This window comes from Thunnus albacares, chromosome 15 (genome assembly GCF_914725855.1).
Source record: "Thunnus albacares chromosome 15, fThuAlb1.1, whole genome shotgun sequence".
In the NCBI taxonomy this organism is placed as follows: Eukaryota; Metazoa; Chordata; class Actinopteri; order Scombriformes; family Scombridae; genus Thunnus; species Thunnus albacares.
Genome location: NC_058120.1, coordinates 3388618 through 3402985, shown reverse-complemented (window position 1 = coordinate 3402985; position 14368 = coordinate 3388618).

Below are 14368 nucleotides of genomic sequence, written 5' to 3'. Positions count from 1 at the left end.
GCCTTTGTATCAGAGTGTTTATCTGACTGACTGACTGTGTCTCATAGGGTTAACTGAAGGAGTGTCTTCATCACAAAGAAGCATTTTGTCGTGCCAACAGTCATCTGTCCAACCAGTAACCTCCAGACACACACTAAGGGTGTAAGAGTGTTTATATACCTTGTCCGACAAAAGAATAATTAATATACAGTACTAAATAAAGTGCTTTCAATGGCATCTCACGGTCTTTATTGAGTGAATGGAGCTGGCTCAGATGTCATCACATGACCCAGCTGTGGGTGAACACCACACCAAACCTGAACAAAGCATCAACTGAAAAGAAGTCAAAGGTCATCGACCAGGAGTCAGTGCACAACCAGAGAAAGATCAAGGAGGACATGCACATCTGACACCAGAGACCATCTTTGCACAGAGGTGGGGGGTTACCATCTCCCCACACTTGATCAAAGTGAAATCCTTGAGGACCAGGAGATGCAGCTGAAAGCTCTGGAAAAGGCTTGGATTTTGAATTCATTCTTTCTTTTGTCAAACTACTGCTTCCAAGATCAAGATTGAATTTTCACACTCAAGTTCAGAGGTCATATTCACAAACATCCTAAGGCTAAAAGTAGCTTGTGACTGGCTGCAAACTTCTAAAAATAAGGGGTGTGTTAGCAACTTTAGACTCCTTATAGATTTGTGGACTAAGAGTAATTCACAAAACATGGCAATGAGAACTGCTAAAACATCTTTTGATGGTAAGCAAGTTATTAAGCATCCAGTCAGCTCACCAACAAACTGAGGTTAAGAATAACCTCATCAAAGGGTATAAAACATATAACAATATCAAAAGTATGGTGTTTGATCCGACATACATCTATTTGACAAGTTCATATTTATCTTAATAAAGGCAACCTGTGACATTGTTTATAAAATATTTAAAATACGTTTAATTAAGTCACCAATCAACCATCATTTATCTATCTATACAGTTGAATTTGTCCCTTGCACTCTTGTGTGTTGATGAATTTTTTATTTTATTTAACATTCTCTGACACAGACCAATCACTGTGGACATGGTGAATAAGTTCATAAACAACTCTGACCCTTCTCTTAAAGTTCTCTCAGGTCCTCAGTAAAAGTTGCTGTCAGCAGCTTTGTGAAACAGGTCCCAGGTTAGTTTGAAACTTAAAGCATCAGTCAGGAGACCTCCTAGTGGTAAGATATTGTCAATACAACCCCAGATATTAAACCTCAACTTCCTTTCTTTTCAAAAATTGAAAAAAAAACACTCAAATGGTCAAACTGAGAGAGACCCCAGTGACATTTCCTTTCAATTTCCATGCAGAAACATACAAACACATGCACGATACACACCTCGAAGCAGAACATTGATGTCATTTGAAATGTATATGATCTGAATTAACGAATGCCGAGCATCCAATAGGAGTTCAGCAATGAGCAGCCTCTGTGTGTGCGGACCACCAGGCCACCGGCCACTGCCACCAAAGTGTGTGTACATGAAAACATTTTGTTAGAGTGTATGCTGTTGACGCCCTAACTATGGACGTGTTTATGCATGTGTGTGTTTACGTGCACTGCGTGTATGTGAGCCCATGTCCCTTCTCCCACAGGAGGCCCTTCACAACGCTCTTAATGAAGTCCCATGGAAAGCATGGAGGAGAAGGAGGAGAGTGTTGTTTCTGCGTGTGCATGTGTGTGTTTCCCTTGTTTTTCTCCCCAGTCGCCTTTTGAGCCATGGCCTTAATTGGGGGCCCGAGTGTCCAATTAACGGCGAGCCAGCGTGGCCGTTTGGTACGGCGAACATGCGGTGGCCAAATATAATGTTTTCGTCCCCATCCAGCCCCATCCCCTCCCCCCAACCTCCCTGACCTCCCTAGCCTCCCACCCAGGGGACCTCCTTTTAGCTTGCGAGGCCCATCGGAGATCGCACGGGTTAACAAGTTTCCGCTTGGTGCCTCGTCCACTCCACTTCACACTTCACACTTTGAGAGAGGTGAGCTTCTTTTCCAACCTGTGTCCTTTGTCAACCGTCCTGCATCTAGGTCACAAACAAGGGGAAGGCGGGTGGGTGAGTGGAGGCGGAGGATAACAGGAGGGTGATGGTGGAGGGGAGAGGACAGGCGGGGAGAGAGAAGGGGATGCTGGGGAGTCCCTCGATCCCTACTTCATTAAAACCAAATAAAAACGGGAGGTCATTTATCTCTTTCCCTGCAAAGCCATAAACACAAATAGGTTCACCGTGGTCCTCCTTTCTTCCCTCCCTCAGCCTCCGAGTATATATCACTGCAGATAAAGGCAGCCTGTGATGATAGGTTGTATTAAATTGGAATCTAAGTGAAATTTTAGATTGCTGATATGACTGGAGGGGTGCGGGAACCAGTGTGTTGGTATGTTTTGTGTGTGTGAGAGAGGAAGATTAACCTGCACCTCCCTTTCTTATTTCCTCGTCGACATTAAATCACCGCTCCCAGTCTAAATGATGAGCACTGCTGCTTTTCATTCTGCATTCAGGTGTGTCGGGGTGTATTGAGGTGTAAGCTATTAAGGTGTGGACTGGGTTATAATGTTGTAGATCAAGCTACAGTTCTTGATATTGGGGTGTATTTGACACCAAATACTGTCCTGACTGGGTACAAATTTCACACTGATTTAAATGTACAAATGGAATAAAAAATTTCAACTTTTGTGAACTTTGACATGAATTTGTACTGTTGCAGGCAGTAGTATATGTTTTGTGGTATAACAATGTTCTTACTGTAACAGTAAAATCAGTGTTTTGACAAGTCGACATGTCCTAATCCTTGTTTTGAGTCTAAATCTATTTATAATACGATTCTTTACCATATGTAATGCGCCCAGTTTGAAAGCAGTCTCTCCATTCTGACTCTGAACACTGACTGGCTGGCAGTCCCTGTTCATAATAATAAATCAACAGAAATGAATAACAGGTTAGGATTTGAAACTTCAATTTTCATAACCAGGAATCCATTAACTACATACTCTTTCCACTTTGTTGCTAAATCTGGACCTACTGAATCTCCATCTCCAATACGATGGCCAGAGCAAGTGAGTTAATGTGCAAAAAAATAAAACTGTTGAACCCCAAGAAGAGAAACTTAGCATTACAGCAGCACCAGAAACAGACCACAGTGGTAGGTAGGAACAGGATACAGATATATAAATCAAAGTGAAATATGCAGTACAGTATGTTGCAGTAGGCCACTATGTATATAATGTTACCCACTGAAGTCAGTGGCGGCTTGAATTTTGGAGGGGTTGCCTGATGTACCTCCTTCCCCCTCTTTGTCTTAGCACTAATACCTGAAACCACCTGTCAGAGTATGTAGTGATGGGAAAAACGGTTGCTGGTGGAATCTCCAACTGCAGTCAAGTGAGCTGCTGTTTGCAAAACCAAATGAACGCCATTAGGCTACCATAATTACTGCAGTAGCAGTGCAACTGGCTTAAGCACAGTTTTGCAAACAGCGGCTCACTTGACCACTGTTGTCTCCGGCCAGAGGCAGCGGCATGAACAGGCCCAGCACCCCTGTCCTGGGGCACCTTCCACGTTGTCTCCAACTGGTCAACCATTTGTCCGTGTTATGTTCCATTTGTTAAGGCCACCATTAACAGCTGTTGTTAACACGTGTTTTTAAAAATGGCAGTTGCTGGTGCTGTGGCTCATGTGTTTGACCAATCAACATACACTTCATTTCTAGACCGATCACCGTACACTTACATCACTCAAGGTTCCTCTTGTGCTGGGACAGTACCTACTCTGAAGCAGGAACTAAAAAGTCCCTAAAAATGGCATTCTAAGAACAACAATAGTTCCCAGTTCATGTGGTGCGGACACAATAAAAAAAGGGGGCGTCCTCCAACTGTTCTCATAACAAAAGTTCCTCCAGTCCAAAAACACCTTATAGCTACCAAAAGCTAGCTAGTTTTGCAGCTAGTTATTGCTTTGCTAGTTCCTGAGTGTACTGAGGTGTATTAGCCCCAGTCCTCAAATAACATATAGGTGCTCCATCATGGTGTTTGTTATAAATTGGATTATGATTAAACAGATTTAACCCTTATTACTGAATGATTGGGTTGGTGTGACTGGGAGCCCCATTCTCTACCCCCCAACTCCCACCCCTCTCTCCAGCTCTATCTCCAGACAGAGTGGGCACCAGGAAGGAAGTGACAATGAAAAATCATCACTAAACTACGTATATTAACTCCTGGCTGAGAGAGAAGAGGAGAGAGAGGAAGTGAAGAGAAGGATAAAATCACAGCAAAGAAACAAAGATTCATTTTTTTATGGTATTTGTGCTTCCAAAGCCCACAAACTCCACTGCAACCATCAGCCACTGGGGAATACTTCCTTTGATATCCAGGAAAGCTGTTCCACTGCGGCGCTGCGTTGGCACTGTGTTGGCGTTGAGTCCAATGGAAGTGTCCAAGCCCAAAAAAAATCACTGAGATGGGACTCTAGCACTGTTGGAACCATCTTAAAATAGTGCATTAGATTGAAGTTTTAAAGCACTTTAAAAGCAGATAGCAGTGTCTGGCTGTAGTTTCTGCTCAGCTCTTCTTCACATCTGTGCACATGGTGAAAACATATCAAAGCTGTAATACTGCGTAGTGATGGATCTGGTCCAGATGCTATTCCCCTCTGTTGCTCTTTCAAAATTAAAGCTTAAAACATGGATGTTATGCTGACAGCATGTTAATGCCTTTGCTGGAGTTTGATAAGTTAGGGGGAAGTTACTGTAAATTCTCAAATAGCTAATTTACCTCAACCGCAGAGCGAACCGGGCAGTTATTTGAGACAGGCTTACAGATGAGGCCGTTATTCCAAAATGTTCGCTGTTGTCTTGATTAATTCAGTATAATGTACTTTTCCACACTGTGTCAGTACAGCAACAAAGTCATGTCCATACCAGTCTGCAGCTCAGTATCTCTTCTCTAAAAAGAAATACAGTTCCCATTCACTACTATCTCCAAGTGCCCCCACTTTGCTGTTTTTTTATCATTGTTAAGATACTGTTAATGAAACTCTGCAGATTTTTCATATTAAAAGTTTTACCTATTACCAGACAAGAACGACAATATTCAATAATTCTGCAAAACCTTGGATTACATTCACTCATTTATTTTTTAATTACTTAAAAATTCCAATAGTGGCATTGCACTTTCTGCAATAAACCACGGTGTTGTTAAGGATCTAACTAAGGATGTTATAGCAGATAAACTATAGTTAATGCATGGTTAGGGTTAGGCAACTAAGATAGTTGATTGTCCTTAATAAAAAATGCAAACATTTGTCGCAACTCTGTAACAAGAAGAGAACTCTGATCTCCTGAAAGAAGGTCTGACACGCCCATCCACCACCTTGACCTGCACATCTTTACTACTTCCTGCATTGGCAACGCACTTTGGCAATGGACAGAATTTGAGTAGTGAAATCCTCCATAACGAATGTAGTTTCTAGGGATACTGGGCCAGAAAGAAAGGGATTATCCAAATGAATTAGTGTAAATTATCCTCTTTGAGCCACTGAGGGCTTTTAATATGAAACATCTGTGCAGGAAATGTTGAGTTTCACAGACAGTAGTTTATTACCGATTGAAAAAAAAAAAAAAAACAGCAAAGTAGAAGAGACTGGAAATAATTAGTAAATGAAAACAGAGTTTCTAAATAATAAATAGATAGAATTAAATGTTGAAATTAATAGTTTGTGCCAGCCTTACTTACATATCAGCTTTTATTTGATCATTTACATTAGTGAGAATAAGAGATCACAAACATGACAAACATGACATGACCTGCGTTCTAACCTGTGACAATGTGAACACAATACTTGCCAGTGACCATACTCAGCACTCAAAGTAAATTTGGACAGATAGTTTGAGTCTCATTAGTGAGGATGGCTCGCTTTCATCAGTTGCGGCCCCATGCTGTGATTTTGGCTGATGAGACGGCTGCATTTTTACATGAGCCATTATTCCAATCCATCTTCCTCCTTATCTGCTGTCGGGAGCAGCCGAGGAGTGCAGGTTAGCTGGAGAGAGGCCTGCTGCTTCCTGTCCTCTGAGAGCCAGAGACAGAGAGTAAGAGGTGAACAGGAGCACTTGTTAAATGGACTGATGAGTGATAATCCAGCGATGAACACGAGCTTGTAGCTCATTTTACTGTACATCTTTCCAATATATCATAGTGAAACACTTCATAAAATTCTCACCTCCCTGCCACACACACACACACACACACACACACACACGCCGGCTCATGATACATGAGTCCCAACAGATTGACAACATGGGTCTTCAGGTGTTGTAAAACAATTACACACACCATATTTTTTCTTGTAAGATGTCAGTTGTAATTTGTATATTAAACACAGTCCACAGCCTACATCATTTAATAAGGCAAAGGTGCCTTTCTATAATTACCACTATAAAAACGCACAGATGATCAGATGGGATGTGGTAAGATTAGATCTGACAGGCTGAGGCCTTATTTAGTTTTTATCTGGAAGAGTTTATACCAAAATGTACTTTTAACAGTGTGTAAATCTGAGTTCAGTGGATCATAAAAACAGAACGGAAAGCAGTAAGATTTGTTTGGTTTTTCACAATGAATTGTTTCAGGACAGAAGATTAATTAAAAAACAACTTTGATAATTGATTGACTGTATGAAAATGATGACATCACACCGGAGGAGAGCTACTGTATGTAATTATTCTTATGGAAGAAGAAAGATTAATTAGCTGACCAATTGATTGATGATAAGTATCCACTGAGATTAAGAGTATTCTACCATTTTTGAACCAGATACTTTGAGCTTAATAAAAAACCATAATTGGTTTTACTGTGACACCAAGACAAATATCCAACGCTTTCTGTCCACCTTGCCTCTCCCTGTGACTTTCACTCTGTCCTGTGCTATTTCAATACATCACCATGCCCTCACCCCGCGCTCTCGGACACTGAAACAGGAATAGTAAAACATGGAGATCTATTTGAATGGCCCCTCTCTCTAACCCTTCCCAGCTGCTTGTGACCTATGCTACGCTATGCAGCCTGACGATTGAATCTAATGCCTAATCCAGACTCCACTCACTGCCACCTTTGCCCCACACCCCCCGACACCTTTGCATGCCGCTCGCCGTGTATGTAAGTGGGTTAGCGCTCGGCTAAGGCTACCTGCCTCTCACTTCCGTCGGGCTACGAGGGGTCAACCGGGGGCAGAGGTCTTAGGGAATGTCCTTTTTTGAATGACATCCATATTCTCTCCAGCGTGGGAGAGGAAGGAGAAAGGGGAGGGGATTCAGAGATCAGGAGGGGTTAAAGGAGGGAGAGAAACAGCACTCCTTTGGATTTGAACTTCAACTTGACCTCTGACCTCCCTCTCCCTGGCTCGGATATCAAAACACAGAACCATCTGCCTCTTACTGCAGGGCTAGCGGGGAGCGTGGGGTTAATATCATACACTTAGGGAGCAGAATACAGACTGCAATTATCTTCTATTCTCAGACAGAATCCTATTATTTGATCCTGGAGTCGCGACAGATGGAAGGGGGGCAGTCACATCCTCTTTCTCTCTCTCTCTCTGTTGCCATTCCTGTGCAAAAGCCAATCTGGAGGGCAGGGCGAGCGAGGATGAGGACATAATGGTGAGAGAGGGCGAGAAAGGGGCAAGGGGAGGGTGAGAGAGGGCAAGGGGTGAGGCGAGGTCTCAGGGTTGTGGCGGAAAAAAAAGGAGGTGGAGGAGGGAAACCTGAGCCTGGAGGGGTCGGCTTCCACTTCCCTCCTTCATCCGTCCATCCATCACAGTGAAGAGAGGGAGCGTTTGAAGGCGATAGATAAAGTGTAGTGTGTGGTTTCTACAAAGGGGAGGAGAAAGAGAAGTGGAGAACAGCTGGTGGAGTCAGATTCTTTACCTGATTATGAGCTTTTCTAAAATATAACTGCTGAAATAATCTTGAAGGAATAGATATTTGCGAGTAAGATAAGAGAAACGGGTGATACTGCAAGAAACATGAGCAGTCACACAATCAGACAGGTTGTAAAGAAGCTAATAGGTTAATAATGGCTAATAGTCAAACTTATATGGGAAAAAACAAAGGTGAATAGTAAAATTATGAACCAAACTGTCTATAATAAAATATACCCCAGTTTACAGACCCACTTCCTGTTTGAACTTTTTATTATTCGCGATTACAAGTGTGCTAAATTTAAGTTTCACCTCCAAATAAAGTGCTAGCTAATCTGGCTATTGGCTGGTTTTTAGCAACATTGTCACAGCGATTACTTTAGTGAGTAAAATGTTATCAGAACCGACAGCCAGAGCAAAGGAAATAAAACTCAAGCTGTAACAATCTGTAGTTGTCCTTCACATACAGAGGTTGAATTAGGTTCAGAGCTGTCGATCAATTAAAAGAAATTAATTGGGCAATTTGCTGTGATTAATGGCGATTAATCGCTTTTTTTCTTCTTAAGCTTGTAATAATGAATATTTAAATGTAAACTCACGGAATTGATGTAGAATCAACACAAAGGAAGTATATGGAAATTTAAATACTATTGTTTAATAGCATCTCTTTAACATTGAACACAGATTCTCTCCTGTGAACTACAGATTTCCAATAAAACCATCAAGGCCATTAAAATTTGATATCAGCATGGAAGGCAATCTTTTTTTTTTCTACGATATAAAAAAATACAGGAAATTTCACCAAATACATGCATGTGTTATTTATGTACAGATATGCAATTACCAATCATAATATTTGTCATTTGGGTGCTTTAAAAGTCTATCTTATTCTAACAAAACAATCCCCCTCCTACCTCTACCACAGCTTCTACTTCAGCCCTCAGTCACCCCTCCACTTTCAGTACCACACAACCAAAGCAGGCCCCACTAGTCACCAACCACAACCTGAAAATGAGCACTGCCTCTTTTGGTTGTTTGATAAACTGATGAAGTGCATCCCTTCACCAGAGCACATAGCAAACTGATCGCTGTGCACCTCGTCCCGGTGCCTGTTAAAAGTTAAACAGTTACTGTCACGGTGGTTCGTGCCCTAATGCAAGAAATGCTTAACACACACAAAACACACACAAAACTTGCAGTATCCAGATCTATCTGTACTTACATCTTGCTGGCATATACAGTAGATAAATTTGTTTTTTGCTTGAGTTGAAGAGTTTTACCATCCTCAGCCGCACCAGGAGGCCTGTTTATCTTCCACCACGCAGATTAAGCATACATTTGAACATTGTTAGAAATGATAGATTACGTGTAAATAACAGAACTGAGAGACACAGACTGTGCAGATTACTTTTGTTTGCTCCAAAGATCCGTCGGGTAACTTTTTAAAGTGAAACTTTCCACCTAAATCTCCATCCTTGTCCTTATCCATCTTTAGCGGGTTCGGTTTGGCAGCACCAGGCGGCACATGTTCTCACATGTCACATCATCAGCTGCCACAGGAGGTGAACAAAACGAAGCTGCATTCATTTTTTAATGCATTAAATATTTCAAATCAATTACAAATTAAACAAATTACAAATTAAAATAATTTTGACAGCACTAATCAGGATAAGTTTAGCATAGCTTAGCATGAAGACTAGCAGGGGGAAACAGCTAGCCTGGCTCTGTCCAAAAATTAGAATATTAACATGCGGTACTCATGTTTGTTTGAACCATACTCAAAGAGAAATGAGAGACAAATATGATAATTTGTGGTTTTATCAGGACTCGTGCTGGAATGATTTCTTGGCAAACTGCACAGCTTCCTGAAATCTTGTCATCACAGCGAGGTTGCCAGGTTTGGCATCATCAACACGTACATTTCTGTTCATGTACGGGTTAAGCAATTTAAAAAAAACAAAAAAAACATTGTGTAAGTAAGTTTGCTTTAGAGCTGCTGTATCTTTGAACTTTTGAACTGGAGCCAGGCTAGCTGTTTACCCCTGCTTCCAGTCTTTATGCTAAGCTAACCATGTCCTGTCTCCACCTCTATATTTAATGCACTGACAGGAGATGCTATCAATCTTTAATCTTATCACTGCATGATTAATCAATTTATAATAACTTGACAATGAATGAATTGATTCTAATGACACACTGCGTGGCACTCTCTAGCCTCCATACTTTTCCAAATATGTTGTATGCCCACCGAAATAACATTAAAATACTATAAATTTGAAGCCACAGGACATTTTTTAATGTCGTACAAAAAATTCCCACATGAATGCCCAGATGTTTTCAAATAAATAAATCATGAATACCAGGCCTGCGTCTCAAACACAGATCATGATATGCATACATTTGCAGGAGAAAATATTGAGGTTAAAAGATTCATTAAGTGTATTCCCCAAATCCGGAGCTCCCATATACATATGCGCACATACACACACTCACACACACACACACACACAGTGAGGGCTTTGAGCGGGCGTGTTTTCCAGGCAGACATCTGAAAGTGGATCCTCAGAGCTGAATTTCCATGTAGTATCAGGCCCAGGAGAGCTGGTTTACAGGGCAAAGAACCAGCCTCGCTCATTTAATTACCGCCTATCAGTGGCATCAGAGTGTGTAGCTACCAGTTTAAATGGAAAGTGGGATGAAGCGGGCGCTGGCATCGAGGGCAGAGAGCGAGCATGTTGAGCTGCTGTAATAGTTTCATGCATAGATTTGAAACTTTCCTCTCTGGTAGCTGTTGTTTATCTCAGAGTCCTTCATGCAAATGTGAAATATGCAGGGATTTAGGAAATAAGGCAAACCACTCGTAAGATTCACTGTGATGTCCTCTTATGATAACACATCTTAATGCTTTATTATGCACTCAGAAGTATAATATTGGTTAGCCTGAAAGCAGAATGATTCAAAACATAATTTAAATCAGTTATGAGATCAGTTTCTCAAATAAAAGAAAAACAATCATAATGTAATGTTTAATATATTCCCCAGAGAGAGAAAATCTCTCCACTCAATGTCTGGGTTGTCTGGCTTTCCAGTCACTTCATTCAAAATGTAAATAAAGACTGTAATTCTCCTAGTTGTGAGTGTAATTTCTTTAAAGACTAGAAATGTTCCACAATGAGGAAAGTCTCAGATCACAGATCAGTATTAGCATCAGCAGGGCAGGAACTTACAGGTACTGAACATTTTTCTCAAGGACACTTCAGCAGGACAGATGCCTCTTGACACCACTAGGACACTCTGCTGCTGCATATAACACACAGGTTATTAGTAGTTATCTCACTGCTAGTGGCTGAGCCTAAACAAGGTTGGAAGTCCATCTGTCCAGAGTATGATATCTCAACACATTTCCATGAAATCTGGTATCCATATTCAAGGACCAAAGATTGTGATAAATCTGAAAAATTCAAATAATCAAAATTTGAATGCCTCAGTAATACTGAAAAATAAGCAGGTCACCGAGCTAGTTTATCACCAGACATCTGCCAAGCTACATTTTTTCCCATCTATTAGCATATGTCTTGTACTTGTCATTGGTTTGTGCGATTAATATTTGTTATGACCAGGTTTAACTCATTCAACTTATTCTAAAAATAAATAGTTTTGTCCATTTCTAATGGCTTTTATTGGGAGTTTAGTCTTAAAGCCCTTTCAATTTTAAATTTGTTTGGTTGGATTGGATAGTAAGTGAGAAAATCAGACCTGTGACTAAAAGGTTGTCAGTTTCAGTACTCTGACCAGCAGGGAAAATGTGTTTGCTTAGAAGCACTTTAAACGTCCCCTTTACTAACAAGTAACAACTAACAACTGCTGCATTAGAATAATAGGAAACATAAAAGCTTCATAAAAGAAACCCATCTTCATAAGAAAGGCTTGATCTGAGGACAAAAAGAAAGTCATGCAGGATCTTTGCTCCAGCTGACCGCAACTCTGATGTAGCTGAACCCAGAGAGTTTCACCACAACATTGTTCTGTGGCCCCGGTGTGGGACATTGCCCGGAGCTCCCCACCGGCCCTCAGTGTTCGCTGAATGAGCACGGCCTCCCTGCGGACCGCTGACAAGCTCCTCCGCCCCCATCTGAAGCCATCCTCCTCCCAGCTACCGCGCGCCAGCCCTGATCAGAGAGAGCGCTGCCTGGGGCCAGTCTACCAGCCGGACCCTGTCGCCACTTCCAGACATTCAGGGGAACAAAACGGACTCCCCCAGGACTGACTGCCCAACCCCCCACAACACACATAAACTCTGTGTGTCTGAAGTGTTTGGAGGAAGTGGTGAGATAAAAGGCAACTATATGAAGGGCTTGGAAGCAGCTTGCATGAAGAACAGAAAGAACATGAAGACAGATTAAACCTTGGTCTTACTCTTCTAATTTTGGCCATTTTGACAATGGGTCAATCTAGTTTTGCTCCTGCCACCTCTGTTGTAGAGATTCAGGAAATGTGACTCTGGCAAAATGACTATATTAGGGCAAGCAGCACAAGCCTCCTGACACTACCCAGATTTTACAGAAATCACTTTTCTCCAACTTTGACCAAATGTAAATATAGAAATCCATGGATTAGCTACTGTACATAACTGGGATCTACTACTGTGGCAAGTTGCCAGGCAACTTTTCTTGACTTTCCTTATAAGACTTCTCCTCATGCTGGCTACAACAACCCACACTCTGCAAAGGTAAGATGGATAGGTACATAGCTTGGTTTGAGTCTTTGCAATAATTTATGTAAAACTGGAGTTTATTTGGGAAACTTTTGTAGGCTCCCAGTATACTTGTTTTGCCAGAGATGCATTTACCAAATCTCTAAAACTTCAGTGTTGAGTGCAAAGTTGGATTCATAGTCCAGAGCCAGTTTAAAAACTACCAAAATGCAAAAATCTTGCTAAATGTATTTTTGATTCATGTGAATAACTATAAGAAGAATTCATATAGTTGTATGGCATCCACTTAAACCTGAAGAAGGGCAGTCGACAAGCTTCCCTGATTAGCCTCTAATAGATGGTCCATGGCCTGAGGTGCAAATTGCTTAGGCTAATAAATATGTCCACATAGGTTTATTTCCTCTTAATGGCACTCCCAGCATGGCATCCATTAGTCGCTGTGACCCAATTTAAGAGCCGTCGCTCACACAGCCAAATCAGAGCAGAGGAATGTCTCTGCTGCCAGTGAGATTTTCTGATCCCAGTGAAATACATCAACACAAACAACAGCAATCCATGATTGGACTGTGGAGGGCGGTCCAGGCTTTGGTCTGGGTGTTGTGAAGTTTTGTTGGGGTGTGAGCTTGTAATGGAGTAAGACTAAAGTTTGAGGGAGCTACTTCAATGTTTGTGAGACTCAGGGTGTGAGGGTTTCCCCAGACAGAATGGGACTGATCCATTGTCAACACAATAAAGGGTGGTGTTATTATCACCATCTGAAGGTTGTTGACACTGGACCATGATGCTAATATGCTCACATATTTGTATTACCATACTTCTGAGGACATTTGTGGACTGCAGGGAGCACTGGATGGCAAGCATGTCCTTCTCAATGCCCCTGCTAACTCAGGATCCCAGTTCTCTTCACTACAAGGGAACGTTCTTGTTAGTTCTCCTGGCAGCCCAATATTGTTTCTGGGTGATTGATTTAGGGGGCTATGGAAGAACAAGCGATGATGGGATTCTGGCCAACTCAGCTTTTGGTCAAGCACTTCAATCTGGCACCCTCCAACTGCCTGCTGACCACACAGAACCCCAGCCACAAGTATTTGTTGCTGATTAGACCTTTCCACTCCGGAAAAACCTCATGAAGCCATTCCTCCTCCTGCATAATTCCAAGAAGAGCTCATTTACCGTCTGTCCTCGTCTGGTTGTGGAGATGGCCTTTGGGATTCCCGGTGGAGGATGTACAGGCGTGCCTCTGAGACCCATCAAGAAGTTGTGGAGAAGTGTGTTAAGGCTACCTGTGCTCTCCACTTCCTGCAGAGGACAACCCAGACAACTGCAGTAAGGGTGAGCATCCCAGTTGGTGAGGTGGAGCCATTGCCAGGTCTGGGAAGACTTGCTGCCATCAACTCAGCAAAAGAGGCCATCAGGGTTAGGGAGGCATTCACATCTACTTCTCTGCAGAGGCAGCTGTCAAATGGTAAACAACTGTGTAGTGCACAAGCACACCCAAAACGGCTCCTTTATGAGACACCCACACATTACTATTGAGCAAACTTTCTGCAATATTACTATACTGTATGTGAGCACCAAAATGAAAATACCTGTGTTTGTGCATGCTAGGTCATCAATTCATATTCATATCATAGAGAACATTGTGTCTGCTTTTATTTTTATCCATGATATATTATTATTGTGAGGTAATACAGCTTTGGCGTATCTACACTGCATGACAACACAAT